The 8,455-nt window shown below is 52.6% G+C and overlaps 2 non-coding genes across 2 annotated transcripts; both read left to right on the forward strand.

Annotated features, from left to right (window-relative positions):
- The first annotated feature begins 3,103 nt into the window (after nucleotides 1-3,103).
- On the forward strand, nucleotides 3,104-3,182 carry MIRLET7A-3 (microRNA let-7a-3). Its single transcript, NR_032225.1, has one exon. It is a non-coding gene; the product is annotated as a microRNA let-7a-3 (primary transcript).
- Nucleotides 3,183-4,591: 1,409 nt separating this feature from the next.
- On the forward strand, nucleotides 4,592-4,679 carry MIRLET7B (microRNA let-7b). Its single transcript, NR_032226.1, has one exon. It is a non-coding gene; the product is annotated as a microRNA let-7b (primary transcript).
- Nucleotides 4,680-8,455: the final 3,776 nt, after the last annotated feature.

Genomic DNA, 8,455 nt, shown 5'->3' on the forward strand with positions numbered 1-8,455 from the left:
CTGTCTTCCTCCTTTTTTTTCTGTCCCTCCCTCTCTTTCTTTTCTCTCTCTCTTTCCTCTGTCTTCCTCCTGCTCCTTCTCTCTGTCTCTCTCTGTCTGTCTCTTTGTCTGTCTGTCTCTGTCTCTGTCTCTCCCTGTCTCCCTCTCTCTCTTTCTTTCTCTCTCCCCCTCTATCCCTATTGATCTCTTCTTCTGTCTGTCTTTTTGTCTTCCTCCTTTTTTCTGTCCCTCCCTCTTTCTTTTTTCTTTCTTTCCTCTCTCTATCTTCCTCCTGCTCTTTCTCTCTCTCTGTCTGTCTCTCTGTCTCTGTCTCTCTCTCCCTCTCTCTCTCTGTCTCTCTCTCTGTCTCTCTCTCTTTCTCCCCTCTCCCTCTCTCTTCTTCTGTCTCTCTGTCTTCCTCCTTTTTTCTGTCCCTCCCTCTATTTTTCTCTCTATCCTCTCTTTGTCTTCCTTCTGCTCCTTCTCTCTCTCTGTCTCTCTGTCTCTCTCTCTCTCTGCCTCTTTGTCTCTCTGTCTCTCTGTCTTCCTCCCTCTCTCCCTGTCTCCCTCTCTCTCTGTCTTTGTCTCTCTCTCTTTCTCTCTTTGTCTCTCTGTCTTCCTTCCTCTCTCCCTCTCTCTGTCTCTGTCTCTCTCTCTCTCTCTGTCTCTCTCTCTCTCTCTCTCTCTCTCTCTCTCTCTCTCTCTCTCTCTCTCTCTCTCTGTCTCTTTGCCTCTGTCTTTCTCCCTTTCTGTGTCTCCTTGTCTCTGATTTTCTTGCATTTCAAACCCTAATTCTAACTCCCTCTTTCCCTGATAGGTCTCCTGGACCTCTCCTTGCTTCCTCCTTGCTGTGTCTATGGTCCTGTTGTCTGATGCTCGGTCTTTCCATTCCAGCAAACCAGAGTTCCCAGAGGCCACCCAGGGTATGTTTCACTTGGACATTGGAGGCCTCCCTTCCCACTGCTCTAGACCATCTACTTCCTGCCCTTGGGCCTATCCAACTCCCCAGATCCCAGGGTGTAACTGGTGGGCCACGTCCTGCTGTCCATGCCTCTTCTATAGCCCTCATCAGCTCCCCAAGTCCCCAGCTCAGTCCCAGGCTGGTGGCAGCCATTGCTGAGAAAGAAGCCCCCTGCCAGTCCTGGGCCCTTGGTGCTGACAGTGTCTGTCCTTCAGGACTAAGCCGAGCCAGGGTCCAGAGCAGGGGCCACCTCCCAGCCAGGCGAGAGTTAAGTCCTTTGTCGCAGAGAAGGGCAAAGCTCACTGCTGCCAGTTATTTTTTGTTGGTTCTTCTTTTTTTGAAGAAGAGAGAGAGAAAAGAGAGAGACTGTGAGGGCAACCCTTCTGCTTACCTCTTAAAACAACTCTCCCTGGTTATCGGTCTCACTGGACGCTTTGTGAGAATAAAAACTTAGGCATTTGGACTTCACTAACTTGGCTTAGAGGTATGAGTATCCGATTCTGCCTTAGTTTATTTATTTGTAAAATACAGGACTTTGACTAGAAAATGATGTCTTGGGCCCCTCCCAATTCTGAAGTTCTCTCTTCTAAGGCCTCTCCCAGTTCTGATGTTCTATCGCGAGTCCAGAGTCTGCCTTCTGATCTCAGGGGAATGATCGATCGGAGAAAACTCAAAGGTAGATCTTCCCTTCATGGGCCCAGAAACATCCGCCCTGGGATGCTGAAAGAGCCTGGGCTTGGCAAGGACGGTCCAGATGGTACAAGGCCACCGAGACAGGCCCCAGACAGCTCCAAAAGGGTCTAGAAAGAAACAGTGGGCCTTGTTGAGGAGGCTCACCTCACAGCTCCGAGGCAAGGGGACGGGGTGGGCTGGGGTCTCTTTGTACTCAAAAGCCCAGAATCCTCTCTCCAAGGGCTGGAAGAGACCTTTTGTTCTAAACACTCATCTTTTAGGTGAGGAGAGGTGAGGGAATTGCCTACAGCATCAGAGATGGGATTTGAACCTGGGACATCTGCTGCGTTGAGCTGAACTCACCCCTCTCTGATTTTAGAAATAGCAAAAGTGAGGCTCAGAGAGGGGGCCAGATAGGAAAGGAATGGCTAACCCAGGACGAGAGCCCACAGCTTGGGAAGGTGCCTTTTGTCTATGACTTTCAAACCATCATAAAGTATTTGATGATGTTCTCCCCCCACCCACCTTAGCCTAACTTGACTCCTCTGGATCGTCTGGGGCATCCTCATCTCTGTCCAGCCCTCTTCCTCCAGAGGGGTCAGAAGGGTCCAAGATGAAGGGACTAACCTGAAGAGTAGGCCAGAACGTTGATCATTCATTCATTCATTCACACAGCCATTCCCCAGTGCCTGCTGGGCACAAGGGACGGTACAGAGTGTAAATGAAGACAGTGTGGGGTGAGGAGTGGGAAAGGGAATCGTCTCAGGATTTGCCCATCTTGATTTCTGGAAGCCTAATCAGGCAGCATGTGAGTGTCCCCCCCATGCACACACAGAGGAGTCATCGGAGCCTCTCTTACTTGGCTCCTTGAGCCTCCGCTTGTGTGGAGATCTCCATGGACCGGCCGCCACAGGGTATCTCCTGCTGGTAAGAAGTCAGTCCTTTTCCACCGATATCCATTCGGAGGGGCCTCTCTGGCCACGGCTCCTGTTTCTGTGTCTCTCTGGAGAGCTGAAGCGCCCCCAGCCTCCTCCAGGCAAAGCACGCCCAGTTCCTTCGGCCAACCAAGCCGTGGCCCGCCCTTGAGGCCCTTCATGGTCCAGTGGCTGCCCCCAGACAGGCAGGCAGTCAGCAAACATCTAGGAAATGCCTTTCATGGCCCAGATTCTGTGCTCAGCCCGCAGGAAGCTGCCGTTCTCGAGTTTGGCAAAGGGCGCTTCCCACAGACACAAAGCGTTTTCTGAGGTAGGAGATGCGGAGGGGAGAGGGGCTCGCGCCGGGGCTCCTGGGAGGACGTGGACTTCGAACCGGGCTTTGAGAGGCGGGTTGCAGGGCCTTCTGCATGCTGCAGCCCAGCTCCGGAGCAGCCTGAGGCAGGCTGAGTGCCCGAAGGCCAGGGCTCACCCGCTGTCCAGCTTTCTTTCCTTCTAGGCTCCCAAGCGCCCAGCATGGATGACGGGCCAGCATCCCATTGGAGAATGACTGCCCTTTGGGGTGAGGTAGTAGGTTGTATAGTTTGGGGGTCGCTCCCTCTGTCTGTGAGATAACTATACAGTCTACTGTCTTTCCCGAAGTGGCTGTGACATCGCCGCTGGAGAGACCCCACAGAGCCACGTCTATCCAGCTGCACCCCGGGGCCAAGAGCGCAAGCCACAGAGCCGCGTGGACCCCACTTGGCTTGGGGGCTGGAGAGAGCTAGTGAAAGGCACAGAGCTAGACAGACAGCAGACAGCTGGGAGCCCCAGGCTTCCGGGGCCAGGTTTAAGGGGTTAGAGGAACCTGGCTTTGTCAGGCCTGAGAGGGGGCCTTGGAGACCTTCTGCTCCAGCCCTGTCGTTATAGAGGCCCTCACAGGGCAAAGGGCTCACTCAGGGTCCCTTGGGAAGTTCACGTCCAGGCCTCCCAGACCCACTCTAGGGATGGACAGACAGACAGACAGACAGACAGACAGACAGACAGACAGACACACACACACACACACACACACACACACACACACAACTGTTGATCATTTCCTAGAATCCCCGCTGTCCACGGTGTTCATTCATCCAGATGTGCCAGGCGGCTGATGCCCCTTGCCCCTGGGCATTGGAGTTTGGTGGGTATTCAAGCTTTAGGCCAAAGGAATGGTGCTCCAAGCAGAAAGGCTAAGGCCCGGCTAGAATGCCTAGAAGAAAGCTCGGCCCACTTTCCCCCAGAACCACAGGATCCCAAAGGCATCTGTGAATGGCATCAAGTCAGACACTTTCCTTGCCTCAGCTTTAGAGCAGGAGGCCCAGAACAGGAAGCTGTGCTATGGGCCTCAGTTTCCTTTTGCTTAGGGCCCTTTTGCAGGCCTCCCCTGCCGAGATGGAGTTTTCCTTCTCTCTTCCATTCTACTCCACCCCAAGTGAGCAGCTCTGGAGCTGAGGGCACAGACGGAGGCTAAGTCCAGCCCACAGGACCTCACTGTAGCCCAGGAAGGGCCCAGACTGAGGGCTCAGAACAGACGTTCTTTGAGAACTCTCTCCCTCTTCCTGGGTTTTATTGGATGCCTTTAATAACACGAGAAGGAGCTTTTGGGCTGCCCAAGGGGTCCAGGAACCCCTTGCTTGGACTAAGAAGGAATTTAGAGACTGACTCTTTGGCCAGCCGTCTTTGACAGAGGACATGGGGCCCAGGGAGGAGGGGAAGGGAAGGCAAGTGCCCAAGGCCCCATAAAGAGAGTGAATCATAGATACACCACCACGTCCTGGGGTGCAAAAAGCAGATGCTCCATCTAGGTGGAGGGAATTAAATTGGGCCAGCCTTTGGCAAGGCAGGAGGGCTTCAGGAAGTAGGGATAGGGGACGTAGTCCTGAAGACTAGGAGAGGACCTCCACTTTCTGGGCCAAGCAGGGATATGAAGAGCCCTCTCCCTCAGGCCCAGGGCCAGATGCTTGAGCCAGCCAGGAAGCCTCCTGAAAGGCCATTGCCTTGGACATTGTCTGCTCGGCGCCTTGGCGGGGTGAGGTAGTAGGTTGTGTGGTTTCAGGGTAGTGATTTTGCCCCAATCAGAAGATAACTATACAACCTACTGCCTTCCCTGAGGGGTCGCCTCAGCCCAGGCCACCCACTCCCAGCTGCTCGAGGCTCCCCTGGCCTTTGGGACATCATGGGGTCTACTCGGGCATTAGAGTGATCTTCCTCCTCCCTCCCACTCCCCAGCCACTTACGGAGGCCGGTCTCTTTGTGGGAAGGTGTGCTCCTGTTGCTTTTCAATAAAGTCCTTCCTTCCTCGTGTGAATCTGTGGTGCAACGAGCCTTGTTTCCATTCGACTTCATGAAGTGTTGCTCAACACGGGGTCCCAGCAGCGTCTTCTCCTTGGGATCCAGTGCTCCATGACAGACGGACAGGGCATGGCTGAGCGTGGGAGCTCTGAGTGAGCGAGCATGTCGGTGTAGTCTGGTACCCATGTCTTTGGGCCTTGGCGGTTCCACACATGAACGATCTGATGGTTAAGTTTCATCATGTTTTAGAGAGCAACGAGCAAAGGTTCAGAGAAGGCTGAAGGGACTTGCCCTGGGACACACAGCAAATAAGTAGCAGAGGCAGAATTTGAACCCTGGTCTTCCCAGCTCCTGAAACTAGCCCTCTTTTTCCTACCCATTGCCTCTGCAGCATATGGTCAGTCTCTCCTGGGGTAGCCAAGCCCACTCTTAAGGCTGAAGTCTGTCTCCCTCTGACCAAAGCTGTCCTTGAACCTTCCTCCCACTTCCATGGTCCCTCCTTCCTCCTCTCCCTTCTGATACTGTCCTTGAAGACAACAGCCAGCCAGAGTTTCCCAGAATCTGAGTGGAAGGGGCCTCAGAGTCGAATGTGAGCACGAGCAATCTCACCTGCCCAACCTCCCAGAGGCAGGACTTGAACTCACTTTTCCCCTTGCTCCTGCTCCTTTGCTTCCCAGAACATATTCTGTAGGACCTCAGATCTTGGTCCATCTCAGTACATAAAACTTAGAATGTTGGAGTGGGGAGGGGGCTGAGAACTGGGGGTGTCAGGGATAGGAGGGAGCTTAGAGCAGGGAATGTCAGGGATGGGAGGGAGCTTAGAGCAGGGAATGCCAGGGATGGGAGGGAGCTAAGAACAAGGAATGTCAGGGATGGGAGAGAACTTAGAGAAGGGAATGCCAGGGATGGGAGGGAACTTAGAGCAGGGAATGTCAGGGATAGGAGGGAGCTTAGAGCAGGGAATGTCAGGAATGGGAGAGAGCTAAGAACAAGGAATGTTAGGGATGGGAGGGAGCTTAGAGCAGGGAATGTCAGGGATAGGAGGGAGCTTAGAGCAGGGAATGTCAGGAATGGGAGAGAGCTAAGAACAAGGAGTGTTAGGGATGGGAGGGAGCTTAGAGCAGGGAATGTCAGGGAACTTAGAGCTGGGAATTGTCTTGGAAGGTAAAGCAAACTGTTGAGTAGCAGGTATCTTCCAGATCATCTCCACCTCCCTTGTTTTTCAGAGAAGAGAGTGGGTTCAGAAAAGGAACAGACATCGCCACTGGGGCTATGTGGCTTCCCCAGTCATTATCAGTAGAGATCCCTTAGACAGAGGTTGAACTTTGAATGAATCCAGGATATTGACTGAGGATAATTGGTGTCTCCCTCCCTCCCAGGTCCACATGTCCCTAAGGGGCAGAGGGTGGAATGGGCTCAAGCTTGGAGCCTTGCTTGCAACAAGAGGGAAACTCTCCTTTCCTGGAAGGAGTCCCCAGCATACTGGCACCTTCCCTCCCCAGTTCCTGGGTCAGACATTTTCAATTAGTCCGTCAAGGCATCTCCTGTGTGCCAGACATTGTGCTCAGCCCCAGAGGGAGGTGGGGTGGGGAGAGGGGGACAAAGAAAGCCAAAAGGCAGGTTCTGCTCTCCAGTGGCTCAATGGGAGAGACTGCGGACAAGCGAAAGGATTCAAGGAAATGAACACTGATCAGATACCTCCTGGGTGCCTGGCACTGCTAAGTGCTGGGCACAGGACTAAGAGAAAAGAGGCTGAAGAAAGGAATTCCAGGGAGGCAGTCCCTGTCATTAAAGGATAGAGGGTACAGGAAGCTCCCATGGATTTTAGAGGGGCCTCAAGCCTGGGAAGGGAGGAAGCGGAGGCCCCCCAGAGCTGCAAGGTGTGATGGAGACCCCAGCTTGTGCAAATAGCCTGGCCCAGGCCTCATTCCACCTGGTGAGGGCACTTTCCATTGGAGCTTGCTAGACCTTCACCAACCTACTTGTGCTCTAGTTCTCACTTATGCTTGGCTGGCTCAGGGAGGATAGTATCAGACTGGCAATCGTTTTAACCCTTAGAAAAAGACAGAAGAGCCACAAGGGCTGGTAATTGGGGCTAAGTGATCTGCCCAGGGTCACATGGCAGTCACTTTAATTGGAAGGATGTGATTGGTGGACTCACAGCCCTGCCCCCTCCCCCCTTCATACTTTCATAAATGAATGCTCAGATGCAAGGTCCTCTGGCAGGTAGATATGATCAAGAACCAGGAAAATGCAAGTTCCTGGGAGGAGCCCCTGACTCCCATCTTTGTCCTTGAGATGCAGCTATTGGAATGTGATTGGAGGAAGGAACCCTCCTCTGTTGGGCCTCATGCCAGGGGTTTTCTTTTGTGCAGAAACAAAACATTTGAACTGAAAGTTCCTCTGACCCTTACCCAGGAGGCTTATGGTCAGAAGGGGTTCCGCTGAGGTTCTGTTATTCCTGGGCAGGGCGGGGGTGCCATTGGAAGCAGTGAGAGGTAAACATTATGGGGGAAGAGTGGGGTCCCTGGTGGGTTAGGGGGTCAGACAGGCTTGTGTCACCATAGAGAAGCAGTAAGGAAGGTTAGAGTGCTGTGGAATGTTCTAGCTTCAGTTGGCTCCTAGAACCTGCCCCATCCTTTTTGGGGAAGAAGAGGCCCAGAGGGATGACTGGCTCATGCTGACTGTGAAGCCAATAGAGAGTCTAAATTTGAACTCACATGTGGGGTTCCCCGAAGGGTTATCCCAGCTGGGATTGTCAACAGACAATCACTGCCACAATCTTGCTTTGCTTCTCCAGCCAGAGGGTACCATCTGGAGGATCAAGGACCTCCAAAGTCATCAAATCCCATCCCTTTAATTTACTGAGGAGGACATTGAGACCCAGGAAGAGAAAGGGACTCGCCCAGGGACACACAGTGTGTAAGGACATTCAAAACAGAGGCATTTAATGAAATAGCAAGTATCACAAGTAACCCCATCAACTTGGGGTGGTAGATTCTTCTACATACACTCTGTCTCTATCTCCATCCATCTTTGTCTCTGTCTCTCTCCTGCCCCATTAATGGGAAGAGTGCTTATATCTAGGAAACATGCAGGGAGGGTCACACTCTCCTTCCTGGTGCTGCCATGATGTGACTCCCAGTGGCTCACTCCCAGTCTCCTGAGAGTCTCCTCCTCCCCATCAAGAGAGGCTTGACTTCTGCTACCTTCCATTACCTTTAAGCTCACTTCTCTAGACAACAAACATGACTTTCCACACCCTGATACCAGATACCCTTGGCTGTTTTCCACAAGTAGAGAAATCCGTTATTTTGAGTCTTAATTGCCTATAGCTTTTCTTCCCAGAAGTAGCTTCCTCCAGAGACCAGGCTTCAAAGGAATACAGACCTGCCCACCAACTACACAAAGACTCTACAGAGCTCTACCCTGTCCCTAGAACCCATTTCTCCCTGCTCACCAGAGGAGAGAGCTATCCCAAGACTATTACTGACAGTGTAAAAAGTCTCCTTTTTAACACTAATGCATTGCTGGTGGAGTTGTGAAGTGATTCAGCTATTTTGGATGGCAATTTGGAACTATGTCCAAAGGGCTT

Source organism: Monodelphis domestica, chromosome 5 (assembly GCF_027887165.1).
Source record: "Monodelphis domestica isolate mMonDom1 chromosome 5, mMonDom1.pri, whole genome shotgun sequence".
Classification (NCBI taxonomy): Eukaryota; Metazoa; Chordata; class Mammalia; order Didelphimorphia; family Didelphidae; genus Monodelphis; species Monodelphis domestica.